At 44.4% G+C, this 16,007-nt stretch overlaps 1 protein-coding gene across 2 annotated transcripts in view; it reads left to right on the top strand.

The window, feature by feature from the left end:
* SERTAD2 (SERTA domain containing 2) overlaps positions 1-16,007 on the top strand; it is a 112,486-nt gene that overhangs the window by 89,230 nt on the left and 7,249 nt on the right. The window contains exon 1 of one of the 2 annotated variants that reach the window (XM_027966693.3): positions 107-422. The exons of the other annotated variant lie outside the window; for it this stretch is intronic. The gene's annotated coding sequence lies outside the window, so the exon portion shown is untranslated. Of the gene's footprint in view, positions 1-106; positions 423-16,007 lie in introns of those variants that run through there. 2 annotated transcript variants of the gene reach the window in all.

Raw genomic sequence — 16,007 nt, forward strand, 5'->3', positions numbered from 1 at the left:
GGGGAGGGGGCGGGGCCCGGCCGAGGGGGCGGGGCCTGGTGGTCGAGGGGCGGGGCCTTCTGAGCCTGGGGCCCGGAGCTCGCGGGAGGCTCGCTGGCCGCACGTCACTCCTCCACAGCTAGTGCTGGAGCAGTGGCTGCCGCTCGCTCGGTCAGGGCGCCCCCTCCGCCCGCCTCCGGCTTCCTCCTCCGCTGCCTGCCGCCGCCGCCGCCGCCGCCGCCGCCTCCTCCTCCACCATTGTATAATGCTCCGAGCGCGCAGGCAGAGGACGGCGGAGTCTTAGCTTCGGTCTCGCCTCCTGCCCGCTCCTCGGCGCCACCCTTGGGCCCCCGGAGCGGGGGATTCCGCATGGAGCGGGAGTAGCTTGAGGAGTGGGCAGAAACCCCTCCCGATGTGCTAGTTCCCAGGTGGAGCTGCATGTGGTAAGTTCTCCCGGCGCCGGCTTGGAGGGGATTCTTGGATGCGCGGGGCTCCGGGTGGGTGGGGGCAGCGCTGGGACCTGGCCAGGGCCGGGTGAGCCTGGAGGGCGGAGGAGGGGCCCGGGCGGCCGCGAGGGTCGCGGGAGCCTCGGCGAGAGGGACCTGGGCTGGAGCAGGTACCGGGAGGAGCGCTCCCTCCCGCTGCTCCCCGGCCCCGCGCCCTTGGACCCCCGGGGCCGGCGCCGGGTACCCCCAGCGTTCTCGGGCAGATCTGCTGGGGGAAGGGCAGGCAGGGGACTGGCAGTCACGGACCGGGGTCAGGAGAGGGTCGGGAGCTAACCAGAGCCTAACGGTGGGGCGGAGGGAGCTTGGAGCTGTCGCTTTTACATCTGGGATCTGTGTGCGTGTTGTGGCGGTTGTGTTGTTGTGAACGTGCGAGACTTTTTTTTTAAGACTCGTATTGCTGGCGCGACGGCTGCTTCACTTTTCAGTCCTGTGGCCGTGTTTGCATCCAGCTTGCTTTAGTGTATTTCTGTGAGTTGCCCTGTGTTTTAGCTTAGAAACATCCTTCTCCGCCCTCTTTTCGCCCGTGCCCCAGTGAATTGATTTTGAATGTGTCTGTGTGTTAAACTGGATGTCTCATTAGTTTTTTAGTTAGAAATCTAAAAGTCATCTTAGTGGTGACCGCCTCTGACTGAGAGGGAGGGGGCCGAGGGGAGCCAGCTGTCCCAGGCCCTGGACTTTGTACCAAGACGTGGTGCCTTCAGAGCGCCTCTGCATCGAGAGAAAATCATAAATTCCCTCCACCCTCCCTTGGCCAGCAGTTACCTTACTTTTAGCAGAAATAATAGTAATAGATTGAGATGGGAGTAGAATTCTGTGTTTAGCCTTAAATTTCGCAAAAAGATTAGGTATCATTGTCTTAGAATAACTTTTTGCTCCCAAGCTGGGTTAGTTTCAGGATGTTTCAGGAGGTGGAGAGTAAGTTTTTACAGGCACTTAATGGGGAAGGGCAATCAGCAAGGTGAGACGTCCAGTCTCAGACTGTACCAGTTTTCATTTGAGTCAAGCTGGACAGCCTCCTTTGGTCTTAAGGAAGATAGTAAATGTTTTCAAGCTTTGTTCATGAAATATGCTTTGTGATTTCTCAATATATGTTAAGAAATGTCCATAACGTGTGTAAAGAGCCTAGAAGTTGTACTAGCCAATCGGATCCCTGAGGCCTTAAGTGTTCAAAGTAGCCTTTTATAATTAGAGAGGAGTCTCTGACAAGAGTGAAGTGGGCTCTTGGCTCCACTCAACCCCTGGAGGACAGTCCACCTGAGAGCCTCTGGGTTGTTTTGCTGATGGGGGGTGGGGGGGGGTAGTTGTTCAGCTACCCAGAAGCCATAACTCACCCCTAGAGCTCCTCCCACTCCTCCCCCTTTTTATAGCAGTCTATTCTGATTTGAGTGTGGTAGGGTGTGCTCTGAGGATGAAAATACCCATCCTCTGAGATCTCAGCTTCTGGCAGGAGCAAGAAGAGCTTGTTCGTAGATCTCTACTTTCCTGTTCATTTCAGCTATTTCTTCATGGGGGGGAAAAAAAGAGAGGGATAAATGTTAGAAAGTTTGCCTTTAACTTTGTTGATTTACTTAGAGATATACGTAAATATAAAGTTGTTTATGTTGTTCATCAAGTTTGGAACCCTTTAAAATAACTTTATTTCTTTCCCCTCCTCCTAATTAAAATGTGCATAACCATGTTGCTCTCAGGTGAGAAAGCTTATGAAATGGATCGGACAGCCTTTTATTTTTTAAACATTCAGCTCTGTTCCTTGGGTAATTACAATAGATAGGAGACTTAAATTTTATAATACCAACTAAGTGTAGGACATGAATGTCCTAGGGAACAGTTTTATTGTCAAGCGAGTGTCACAGCTTCTTAGGTAACAGCTGCTTGGGCCTGTTTCCCTTAAAAAACTAAGAAAGGGATATTAGCTCACATTTATAAACCCTTTAGACTTCTGTTTGTTGAATTGTCCCCTTGAAAGCCTTTTATTTAATTGAGAAGCTGAAATATAAACTTTACCCAGTTGCTGTGCACTAAATTATTAATAATGAGCATAGTTAAATGGTATTTATTTTGATATTTTAAAACTCAAATTTGTGTAGCAGCGGATAGCTTTTGGCATATGCTATTTTAAACAGTGTTCCAATGGCAGAATGAGTTGCAACACTACTTAGAAAGGTGCACACACACAAAATAGATAAAAAAAACATATAAGGGGACATTGAAGATACATATGTACAAATAAATCAAGGTTTTTTCTGTCAAAAATTAAACTGGGAACGCATGTACACCCGTGGTGGATTCATGTCAATGTATGGCAAAACCTTTTTATTTAAATTAAAAAAAAAATTAAACTGATGAAGAAAATAAAAATAAAAGCATACTTCAAATTATCAGTAACAAGTTATACTAAAAGTTTGCCCATGGTCAAAATATTTTACACTTTAGCTATTAAGAAAGATAAAAGCTACAACATAAACTTTTAGAAGTTTCTTTTGCTGTGATTTCTTGTTAAAAAACAAATACTAATAAAAAGCATGAAGTTTTATATTTTGTTATATCAAAAAAATCAAGACAACTTTGTTAGTATTGTAACATAGACTTTAAAAATGTGTAGGTTAAGATGATATTTTGGAGTATGAACTCTAACTCACTTGTAGAATTTTTTAAAACTTTGTTGCTACAGAAATTTCATATTTAGTGTTACAGCCTATCCTGTAGGAGATAGTTGCAGTAGTTTCTTGGCAAAGCAGGGGTGGGGTGGGGGGAGAGAGAGGAGAGAGAGGTGTCTCTGATTACTGAGTGCAAAGATCAGGTGTATGCTCAAGGCACCAGAGGACAAGCTCCAGTTTTAAGTGAAAATGGCCTTGAAATAAGGGTAACACCCACCTTCACGGTCTTTCCATTAATCAGCACTGACCAGCAGAACAGGATCATCTAAAAATGCGGTGGCCACTGCATATGCACAAATCATGTCTTTTCTACCAACTGTTAATAATTATTCCTTAAACAGCCAACAGAAACCCCCAAGCTAGGACTCCTGCTTAAAGAAATGTGTGGATATTTAATTTAATTCTAATATTCTTTTTTTTTTTTAATTTATTTTCACTTGGAGGATAATTGCTTTACAATGTTGGTGTTGGTTTCTGCCGTACATCAGCATGAATCAGCCTGTGGCAGGTACACATATGTCCCCTCCCTCTTGAGCCTCCCCCCCCCCCCCCACCCCAGCCCACCCTTCTAGGTTGTCACAGAGCCCCCAGTTGAGCTCCCTGTGTCTTACAGCAAATTCCCATTGGTTACCTACTTTACATATGGTTAGTTCTAATATTCTTGAAGGAAAGAGCAGCTCACCAAAGTTGGCATATCTTTTAAACAAAATGATTGTCTCCAACGGCCAGTGCAATTGGCGTTAAAGGCAAACTTCTGCCCCTCTATACAGATGCGGGGCAGTCCTGTGAGCAGCACTGTCCCCCAGAGCGCCCATCACTCATTGTGTGGAGCAGTGTCTTTCTCTATGAGCACTGTGTGGCAGTTCATTCTTTGTATGAATCTGTGAATGGCATATGTCAGGCCAAAAAGACGACATTCCTATTCTGGGTAATAAATGGACGCCTTGTTGGGTTTTTTTTTTTCCTTGAAGATCATGAGACAAACAAAACATACTTGGCTGTCTAAAAATATTCTTTGAAATAGAAATTCAAAAATAAAAACATCAGAATATCTTTGCAAATATATGATTGCTCATAGGACAAACCAGATGCATGTCATTTCAACAAGCACCCCAGACAATGAAAACTCCCTTTTGGAAGAGAATTCATTTCTCTTTGTGGTCTGAGGGCCCCAGGAGCTAGAAAGCCTCCTTCGTCTCCTCTCAAGGTCTCCCATCCCTCCCCTGAACTTAAACGGGGATCCCTGCCTGGAGTCCCAGCAGCCAGTCCCACAATTTGGTGTATCTGTCTTAGCAACCCAGGAGCACAGAAGCCGTGTTCTGCACCCACTGCAGCTTTCAGTTCGGAATGGAGTCGGCATCGGCATCTGCTGTCTCGTTTGGCCTCCTCTCACACTTGTACGCCCGTGTGTCCAGAGCTGGGCCTGCCCCTGAGCAGGGACAGCAGAGCCAGGGCCGAGTGTGCCCGCTCGGCGCTGCCCCGAGAGGAGTGAGCCATGCGGATGCGTGGGGCGGGGGCCGGAGGGAGGGGAGCGGGGGACAGCGCCGGGCCGACTGCGCAACTGCTATAGCAGGTCCGACTAGTTTTAGGTGCCCAAAGGCAGCTTTGTTTCTCTGGTAACTCCGGGTAGCAAGCAGCAGACCTCAGTTGTGAACACTCATTTATGTCTGGCCTTACTCTTTCTCTGTCCCCTTGCAGAAACCTGTAGCTTCTCAGAGTTGCTCTTTAATCCTAAGCTTTTTTTTTTTCTTTCTTTTAAAAACCTTCATAAGTGGTTAACTGAAAAGACGAGGCTAAACCAGGCGTTTGTGTGCTTCTGAGGAGTTTCATGAAGTAGAACAGTGACCGGGAAGGGCTTCTGACTCTCTAGGACTCACTCACTCACTCACTCAAGTTGCCTCTGTGAACCTGTTCTGCAAAAGTCAGAAGTCTTCCCTGATGGTGCCTGTGGTCAGAAAATTAAATAATGAAGCGTTACTTGCTGCTGATCAACCTTTAGCCCCTTGCTCTGCTCTTCTGGCTGACTGCTTATCATTCCACGCCAGCCACAGCTCGCCGGCTTCAGGCAGGCCGGCTGGAGTACCCCACCCTGGTGTTTAGAAGTGTTGAGTTAAACTCAGGGAATCTGAAAGTCCCAAGGTCATCTCTACACCAGAACAGGTTTGCATAAAATTCTAGCCACGCCAGTGAGATAACAAGGTGGCAACTGTTTTAATCTCAACCTGTCTTAGTAGTTATTCCATTTTTAAATAATACTTGATACAGATTTGCTTTTCAGATTTCTTCCCTTTTCTTGAGGAGGGAACCTCCATATGTGTGTACTTCTGTGTCTTACTTGCTGTCACAGAAAACAGGTCTGGCAGAGGAATTTGAGCACCGTGGTCTGTAGCTGATGAAGAAATTTTTGCACTGCCTCTGTGCTTGTCACGAACCTGGTGATGGTCTTTTCTGAATAGTTTTTTTTTTTTTTTAACAGACTACTTTAAAAAATATTTTTATTATGGCCAGAAATAGAAAATAAAATAGATTTTACCTGATGACGGTTGTTAGCTGTCTAGCAGTAGTTGGTTAGCAAATTCAAAACGTGGATTCCTCAAGTGGCACCTGCATTCTTGCTTCGGAAGCCTCTAAAGATAGGCAGGGTGAACAGAATGTTCAGGGGTGGCAGTGGGGTGGGGTGGAGGCAAGATCTCCTTAAAGGTCCTTGAAGCTCCTACAGGTTGAAGTTCTGAGAGGTAGTTTCCTTAGAAAATAAACATGTATTGCTTTCAGTGTGGTACTCTGATTACTTTTATTATGTTTGACTGAGTGACTTTGTGTAAAGTTCTGTGGGTCATTAGTTATCAATGCTCAGAAATCCTTCGGAAGAAATACTTTTTATCTCAGAATAGCCCCAAAGTAATTATTTTTTTTTAAAGAAGGGCTGTCATATTTACAAAGTATCATTCACTGCCTTCAAGCTTAGTTTGTATCCTCCTTTCCTTTTTCTACTCTGTGAATTATTCAAGTGTATGAAGTAAAGTTTAAGTTGTCTTTGTAAAACCTTATTAGGAGTCTGCCTAATTTTTAGAATTAACTAAACATTCTGAATATGAATGAAATAGATATTTACATAGTAGAATAGTTGTTTCTTCCCTTTAGTGTGTGTTAGTCACTTCAGTCGTGTCCGACTCTTTGCAACCCCGTGGGCTGTAGCCCACCAGGCTCCTCGGTCCATGGGGTTTCCCAGGCAAGAATACTGGAGTGTGTAGCCATTCTCTTCTCCAGGGGATCTTCCCAGTCCAGGGATTGAACTCAAGTCTCCTGCATTGCAGGCAGAGTCTTTACCCTTTGAACCACAAAGGAAGCCCTTCCTCCCTCTCCACGCGTCTCTGAAGTATATTTCTTTTACCTTGTACCTTAAATTTTAATATGCTTCCCTGGGGGCTCAGACGGTTAAGTGTCTGCCCACAATGCGTGAGACCCGGGTTCGATCTCTGGTTTGGGAAGATCCTCTGGAGAAGGAAATGGCAACCAGTACTCTTGCCTGGAAAATCCCATGGGAGGAGCCTGGTAGGCTACAGTCCATGGGGTCGCAAAGAGTCAGACATGACTGAGTGACTTTACTTACTTAAATTTTAATACTCATATGTCATATTATAGAAATGTGGTAGTTTTCTTTTTAGGGATAGTTTTCTTTTGAGGAATTCAGATTTAGACTATATACAATGCTTAGACTTACTCAATGAGTAAGTAAATAAAGAATATTTCTCTGGTTTTTCTCTTTAGATTGCATGTAGAAGTTAGAAGATAAAGTAAGTTCTGTATTTTTGAGGAATATAAAGTATGTCTTCTTTTAAGTGATTTTTCACAGTATTGAAGCATTACCAATTTTAAAATAGAGGAGATTAAAAATTAATAATACCCCTTAAAAACACTTTTATAAAAACACTCCCTAATGTAGCATACTTAGTTTTTGTTAGTTTTATTCAGTGACAAGTTAGTTGGCTAACAAAACCTAGAAGGTAGTAATGTTTTGTTTTAATTAAGATGAAATTTTATTTTCACAGATTTGTTTTAGCAAATTATGTTTACCTGTGTTGGTGCGACTGTTTTATGTATCTGAAGGCCTTCTTTTAAAAAAAAAAAAAAACACCATCACATACTTTTGGCAAAGTATTTGGTTTCAACCCTAAGCCTTTTCCCCTCTGACATTGTTTATTAAGGGTCTCTAGTGTGAGCAGAAAAACAAGGTATCTTTGGGGAAAAGATAGTACAGGAGAGTTGAAACCAGAATCCCATCCAAGCAATTATAAGTACTGGAGAAAAAAATGTTTTCATTATGCAGGGGAATGGGGGTGGGACAAGGCTGGTTGGCCTTTACTGGCATATAATCTTAAGGGAAAGAAATTCAAATCTAAGAAGTCCTTCCCTTAATGGTAATGAGGCTTTAGATTCAGCATGCTAAAGCTGAGTTCCTAACAATAAATTAGTGTGGAATAGCATCATAATTTTTAATGTCTATAATAATATTTATAAAAATAATATTATAATGGTTCATATTTACCAAGTTTCCTGTGGAAAGATTGGTGATAATAGTTCGTCTCTTATGAACATACAATACCATAGAACTTCAATACCTCAAACAGTGGTGTAATTTGTAATTTCCATAGGGAGAATTCCAGCAAGTTATATAATCAACTTGCTTCATGATCTCTCTAAGGTTACCAGTGTTTTACAATTTAACGGCTCCTCCCCAATATTCTTTATGAAGTTTTCCCAAAAAACTGCCAGAAGCCATTTCTGTTCAGTGTGGAGGCAATTTCCTGTTATTACAAAGCAATTGGATTGTTGAAGGCTTTTCTATCCTAGTAAAATTCCTACTGCTAACCTTGATACTCATTGTGTGGTTGGAGATCACTTTAGGACCCCCACTGGAAATTCTGAACTACTGGATTCTCCCAGTCCACATCTTATGACTCAGGTTGTATGTTTGTTGTGTGTGTTCTTGCTTCAGGAATCCTCCAGGGATTTTAGTCATGGATTTTGAAACATCAGTGTTACTTATATACAGACAACAACCTTTTCTTTATACAATATTTCCAGATTTTGAACCATAGCATAATATAGTGTGGTCTTGGCAGGGCTCTTGGCTTGCCAAGCAGTGTCCTATGGAGACCTGAATTAGGGAACAGTCTTGGAAATGTGTATACTTTGAGATCTGTAGATAGAAATTGTGGTGAATAATCAGAATTCAGGAGTGCCTGTTGCTCTCCTGCGCCCCCTTGTGGTTAGATGTGATACTCTCAAAGCTCAAGAGGAGCTCCAACTTGCAGTGGGCATGCTTGTTTACAAAGAGCATTTATAGCGTTTTCTGAGTAAAATAGCCTATCAAGTTAATATCATAGTTCTCACTGAGGGTGTAAATAGTTCATTGTGTTTGTTTGACTTTTTCTAAATTTGTAGAATTTAAAAAATATGTATTGATGTGTGTGTACATGTTTTACCTTTTTCTTATGGAAAATTCCAAACACACTCAAAAATAGAGAGAGTACAGTGCATCCCCTTGTGCTCATCATTGGGCTTTAACAGTCATCAATATTTTGTCAGTCTTGTTTCATCTTCATGGTCTTTTTTTTTCTAGAGTATTTTAAAGCCTATTCCAGGCTTAGAATCTTTTTTTTTTTTTTTTTTTGCTTATCTTAAATTTAGAAACTGTATAATTCGGCTCAGTCTTTTGCTTTAGGTGTGCAGTGCTTTTAGTCAAAATTGTTACGTAAACTAAGGATTGTAAACATCCTCAGTATCTTTGGAAGGTGACTGATGTCCCTAGCTTCCTAAGAGTTAGGTCTGAAACCTAAAGTTCCCAGCTGGCTGAGGAACCAGTAAGACAGGATATTAGAAATATTTTCTATTACTTAACAGTTACAGTCTAAAAAACCTGTTTCTTTACAATGTTTATTAACAAGGCCATAATTTATTCCTAAGAAATATTCACTTGAAATATTATCTCGCAGGATTTGTTTGCTAAATGCAGTTATCAACATTTGAGAATGTCCTTTTCTTTTTCCAAGAGGAAAGGTTATGTTTGACAAACCAGTCAGAAACCGTCTGCAATTTCATAGAAGTAGATAAAAGTCCTAGGAGGGAAGGCAAGAGTTTCTTACATCCCCAAACAGTAAAAGCTGTTGACTTCGAGGTTGACTTCCTGGCCGAATTTCGGTTTGTCTCCAGGCTTTAAGACGCTGTCGAGAAAGCCCGGGGATTGTTCGCTGCGGGACCCGTCCGACTGGAGTCTGATCGCGGATGCGCGGCCGCGCGCTACCCGCGGCAGAGAGCGCCGCCAGGAGAGCCCGGGGAGGCGCCTCCGCAAACAGTGGTGTCGGGTTACAGCCTCGGAGCCGCGCCGAGCGCGCCTAACTGGCTAGATCTAGTGACTGGCTTCATAATTACATTGCTGATTTGTTAGGGAAGGCTTTGTCTTACTTAGCAATTAGCATGGATGTTACTGCAGGGACCTCATCCTGGATGAGCTTGGGCTTAAAAAAAGAAAAAGAAAAAAGAAAACTTCCCCGATAGGGGCAGCTTTAGGGGTTCAGTTACTCACCCTCCCTTGTCTTCTGGGAGTAAACACGCAGAGGCTTTCTCCCTGTTGGAATTTTGCCCGTGTTTCTGCCATTCCCGGAGGCCGGAAGCAGTCGCTTTGGGGTCTGCAGGCAGCCTCGGGGAGTGCTGACCCCCGCATGGCCTCCCGGAGGCTCACCCCCAGGAACTGGGGAACTGCACGGGTCACAGTGCATGGAACACCCCCGCTGGCAGATCCTTGCAGGCACCCCACTTTCTTTTTAAAATTAATTTATTTTAATTGGAGGATAATTACAATATTGTGATGCTTTTTGCCATACATCAACATGAATCAACCATGGGTATACATATGTGTTCCCCCCATCCTGAACCCCCTCTCCCACTTCCCTACCCACTATCCCTCTAGGTTGTCCCAGAGCACTGGCTTTGGGAGTACCCCACTTTCTGTCAGCTCTCTCCCAGATCTGCCAGCATCCCCCCGCCCATGTCCCTTCAGGGTGTCCTAAGTCGTGTCCCCCAACCCCCACCCCGTGGCTTCTGCTGTTACCTGGGGGAGGAAGGATGTCAAAAGCATAGCCATTATCAGATTCCTGAATGTTGGATGTTTATTAAGGTGTAATATTTTAGCAGTATAGAAAGTTGTCTAAGGGAACCTGGCTTCCCCTGTGGAACAAGGAGGGGGCCTCTCCTTCCTGCCCGGGAGGTGCTGTGTGACCAGCTGACAAAAGAGCTCTTCCCAGAGTTCGCCGGAGGCTGGTGGCAGGCGTCCTGGTCAGGAGCAGGGGCTCTCCACTTGGACCACCTCAAGAGCAGGACCCAAAGCATACCCTGAGGCAGGCGTCAGAGGGGAGAGATGAGAATATTCTGTGTTTCAGAAGTTGTCTCACCGGCATTTGTAGCCAGCCTCTCTCCTGCTCTGGAGAGACTGTCAGCCCACTCAGTAGTTTTGCCAGGGGCAACTTCTTTCTTCTTCCACTGCCCCCGAAAGAAACTGAAAGTGTGCGCGTGTTTCCATTTACAGGACTTTAACTTTGGGTTTGGCGGCTCAGGATGTCTGAATGAGGAAATAGCTTCTGCTAGCCTGCTTGAAGACACTCGTCACACATCATAGCTTCTTTTTTCTTCAAACTGGGTAGCTCTGTGAGGGAAAGTTATCATTCTGAGTCATTAGCGTTACTGTGAACGCCTCGTTTTTATGGTTTTTAGTGTTAGCATGGGCACTGCTGGACCCTTCAGCAGCCCGTAGTCACCAGCAGTCACACAGGACGGTGTGGTTGGGGAGACCCGGGACTGAGCCTTTCACTTGAGAGCTGTTAACTAGTGACACAGGCATAGCAGGCCAGCGGCTCATCGAACAGCAGACGCCAGCCTCTTCAGCCTGGTGAGGACGTAGAGTGAGACACGCTCCCGGGGAGCCCAGGGCCCCACTAGGAACTACCCTCCCCTGATGGCAGACACCAGGACTGAGCTGTGCCCTGTAAACTGACTGTTGAGACATGTCACTTACTCGTGAAGCCCGCTACACTCCTGAGAAAGGAACACCCTGGCTTTCTACTTGTCACTTACTGGTCCAAAAGGAAATTGGAACAAGCTCTTGAAAATGTACACAAGGTGCAAACCATCCAGCCTTGAGGTGTTTTAAAGTAATAAATTTCAGGATTCCCCCGTGTGCCCTGCCTCTGTGTGTGGACAAACGAGTGTTTGTGAGCATCGGGTGGTGCGGAGCTGGGAGCTGTTTCCACGTCTGCCCTGGTGTGCTGGCCGCTTGCTGCCCCTCCTGGCTGCCTCTTTGATCATATGGTCAGTCTTAGCTTCCCCAGTGATTTCCTCCCTTCAGAAATTGGAACTAAGCTATCAATCCTGACCTTCTTTTAAAACACCTTTTGCAGCATTTATTCCCTTGGATACTGAGTAGGATTTTCCTTCTGGAGGGTTTTCCTTCTGTTTGGGGGGCTAAACTGAGTTAAAGTCTTTTGCATCTTTTTTTGACCCCGCCCCCCCCTACTAAGAAAGCCAGCCCCCATGGTGGGCTGGGGCAGGCTCCCAGTTTGGGCCTCTCATAAGCCCCGGCGATGATGCTGCCCTCAGGGGTCGCGCACAGCCCCTCCGTGCTCCTATCAAGTCAGCGGCCCCCAGGCTCTGGGCCTCTAGGAAGCACTAGTGGCCACAGCAGGCTGCAGGTTAAAACAGTGGGTTTTGTTGTTGTTAGTGGGGATGACAGAAGTGGTGGTTTGCAAAAGTGGATTTAATATTGTTAATTTTAAAATCCTAATTAGTTCGTGGGGAACCTGGTGCTCAGCCATTTGTAGACAGCCTTTTGGGCTGGGGTTTTGTATGGAGCAAAGCAGCTCTCTTGCTGCGAGCTATTGAAAGTCAGCCCTCGACATAAGTGTTTGTATTATCAAAATAACAAAAAAAAGGAGGGGAAAAAGAAAATCATAACATTTATTTTGACAGTTCAAATAATATTAAAGGACAGTGTTGTAAACAGTTTTTCTAAGACATAGCTTTAAAATAATTGAAAAAACACTGAGTTTAAGAGAACTATTTTCATTGCTTGTTTTTTTTTCTTTTTTTCTTTTAAATGTTTGCATCTTTTTCCTGTAGTGCTTTAAAAATATAAAAGCTATGAAATGCTCCTTTTAGCACATGGGTACTATTTCAGTTTCTCTTTGGACACTGGGCCTCACTACCATTCACTCTGATCACAGCAAGAAGAACCTAGGCCCCAGTGAGCTGGTGGTATTGCATGTATCAGTCTGAGAAATTGAGTTTTATCATTAAAATTGAGCTTAGGACATCTTACTTCTGCATGTAGTCTTTCTTTTTTGATGTCTGTTGCCATCAGAAAGCTACTCATTCTGTTTCCTTATCTGTTTAGGCACAAATAGGGAAGCAGTTTAGACTCAGATTTAATTGAGTAAAGGTATTCTCAGGCTTAAATATGAAATAGCTGGATGGGGGAAAAAGGAAGTCGTGGTTGTCAAAATGAGGTCCCTAGACCAGCATCACCTGGAAACTTGCTGAAAATATAGATCTCGGTCCTCCACACCAGACCAAATGAATGAGAATCTGGGACAATGGGGGGTGGGGGGAGCATTCTTTTACCAGGCCCCCTTTGTGAATCTGATGCTCACTCAAGTTTGACAACTGAAGAATGAGAGAGGCACGCACATCTTTCTGAATGCAGGTGGGCACTGCCCACCCTCAGTGCCTCAGGTCCCGACAGATCTCCTTACTTAACACCTGCCCTGTACAGCTGTGCCCTCTGAGGTTCGTTCAGCCTTCCCCTTGGTCATACCCTCCCTTCACGCCAAGTTTACACTCAGAGCCAAAGACACATCTCTGTTTTTGTTTTACAGTCCTTCTCTGGCTATCCCTCAATGTCTTTTCTCATTCTTTCCATTTACTATTCATCCAGCCGCTATTTCTGAAGCATCTTCTGTGTGTCAGGGACTGCCTTACCCTGAGGATACAGAGATGAACAGAACTGTCTAAAACCCTCAGACAGCTTACCGTCTGGGGTGGGACATGTACACTGAGAGGCAATCCTGCCTTAAATATAAACCTCAAATCCTATCTCTGGAAGTCTCCCTCCAGTCACCTAGTCTGTACTGATCTCTGACTCCTGACTGTGGGAGCCATTAGAATCTGGAATTGCAAACCCCCAAATAATATCTTTTCCTGCTTCTCTGGTTCTTTCTCTTCTGAGGAATCGCCTAGTGAAATTACTGTTGACCACCTGCCCTGGGCAGATTTGTAGCACTTGAGGGCAGGGTCCTTTCTAGTGAAAGTGGCTCCACTGAAAGCCAGGTTTGATATCTGGAGAGTTTTATTCACTATTAAACTTCCTGGAAAACTCCCGCAGAGAAGTGTTCATTTGTATTCCTTCCTATGAGTTTTTGTTCTCTCTTTTCAAAACTTAGATTGCTGCAGTTAATACTTGCCAAAATTTATGTTAAGCAAATCAGAATGTTAGGGGTTTGTTTCTAACAAGCTTATTGGGGAGGGAAGGTATTTTATCTTGAACTGTATATTAAAAGCCAGTGAATATTCAATAAAAAGAGTGACTGTGGTTAGTTTTAGACTCCTCTAGGTGGACAGGAAAGGGAGGGAGCACCCACCTCACTCCTCCATGTCAGAGTCTCTAGCCAGCCACTTTGGGCTTTCGACTGAAAGACTGGATAGAAGACATGGGCTTTGGGCCTGGGTCTTCACAAGTCGAGGGAGGGGGCAAAGTGAGGTGCTGAGCCTCCAGGTAGCCTGGAAACCAAGTTGTCTCTCAGGGACTTCAGGCTACCCTCCGGTGTCCAGTTCCACTCCAAGGGGCCTCTCATGCAGGAACATCACACACCTCCTGCCAGCCCCGCACCCCCACCCCTGTTACCTTGAAGCCCTTAATGACCTCCAGCTACTGCTCCATCTTCACTCTGCAGCCAAGTGGGGCCTTTTAAAAGGTCACGTGCCTCTCCAGTGGCCTGGAGAGCTACTGCTGTTGTCTTGAAGTGCCTGAGGAAAGGCTTTGGGCAGCCTGGCCCTTGTGTTTTTGAGAGGCTTGTCTTGTCTTTGAATCGTGTCTGCTCCGTGTTCACACAGCTCCGAGTGAAGGTCCTTCTCACTTCCCTCCCACTTCCAGGAGTTGGAGGCCTCTTCTGAACGTGGGCAGACAGAACTCTCAACAGGGTGTTAAGCAAACTTTGGGAAAACTTTTTTTTTTTTTTCAAATTTTAAATTAAAAAAAAAATTTAATGTTCTATATAAGAATGTGGGTTAGATTTTAGCATGTCATTTTTCACTCCTTTTTGTAAAAATGTAGATAGAGTTCAGATTACAAATCAAGATTGTGTGCACTTTGCAGTCTTACTGGGTGTGTAGAGCAGTTTGCCTCATAAAACGAAATAGAAAAATGAAGCCAAACCTGCTTTGAGAGATACTCTATCACGGGTCCTTATTTACACATTTGAGAAACATCCAAGATTCAGTTCGTCTGTCTGTTCCTGCTCACGGATTTGGCTTACCCAGGTCCTCCTCCTTCCCCTTCAAGACAGCCTTACAGATGTCTCATCAGGCTTTCCCTAAATCACTCGGATCCATATCACATCACAGAGCTGTGGCCAGCTTTGTTGATGTTGTTGTTTAGTTGCTAAGTCATGTCTGATTCTTTGCGACCCCATGGACTGCAGCACACCAGGCTTCCATGTCCTTCACTGTCTCCCGGAGTTGGCTCAATTATCATCGAGTCGATAATGACCAGCTAGATTATTCTAATTGGAAATCAGGTGCCTCTCACATTGAAATCTCTCCGAAAAGTATCTCCATAGATCTCCCTCAGCCATGAGAATTTGGCTAACCATGCCTGTAGTACCACATGCTTGTTAAATAGTTAAGTTCTATGTGCTTGGTGATTATTTCTAGAGAAATGTGAGTTATTGAAAAAGTCCTGTTGTTTTCTTCGTGGTAACAAGTCTTTAAAAGACAGTCCTGTGTGAATGACTGAAAGAAAGGAAATGTCTGCATTGTCTTTCCTGAGTGTTACTTCTCCTTCAGAGAGCCAGTCAACATTTAAAGTACCCATGAGCTTACATACTTGTTTTGAGGCATGTGTTTGGTTTACATTTCGGGATAGTGCTTCTCAAACTTTCTGTGATGAAAGACCATCTTGTTTGTGTTTTTTCTCCTTTATGGACTAATACTTCAGTAAAACCTGACAGAATACTGGAAAAATGAAATGAGTTACAAGGATATAAAAATAGAAGCCTCATTTTAAAAAGTTTTATTCACAAAATATAATTACTCTATAAATCTGCCATAAAAATTTCTAAGCAGTATAGAATTCTCTGCTTACCTCACTGTGAACCAGTAACAGTTTGCAGACTGGTTCCATCTATGGATCACACTTTGAGAAACACTGTTTTAAGAGAGAGAGAGTGCGTGCACGCACGTGCACTTGTGTACTCACACACACTTGGGTGTATTGGGCACATTCAAAGTATAGTGTATAACAGAGGCTATATAACTGCCTTATATGATAGCTAAATGCATTTGGTGAGCTCTTTGGTAAAAGTGGGTTTCCCTGATAGCTCAGTTGGTAAAGAATCCACCTGCAAAGCGGGAGACCTGGGTTCGATCCCTAGGTTGGGAAGATCCCCTGGAGAAGGGAAAGGCTACCCACTCTAGTATTCTGGCCTGGAGAATTCCATGGACTGTATAGCCCGTGGGGTCACAAAGAGCTGGACACAACTAAGCAACCTTCACTTTCACTTTTTTTTTCCTTTGGTGAAAGTGGAGTTTTTCTGGAATT

Source organism: Ovis aries, chromosome 3 (genome assembly GCF_016772045.2).
Source record: "Ovis aries strain OAR_USU_Benz2616 breed Rambouillet chromosome 3, ARS-UI_Ramb_v3.0, whole genome shotgun sequence".
Taxonomy (NCBI): domain Eukaryota; kingdom Metazoa; phylum Chordata; class Mammalia; order Artiodactyla; family Bovidae; genus Ovis; species Ovis aries.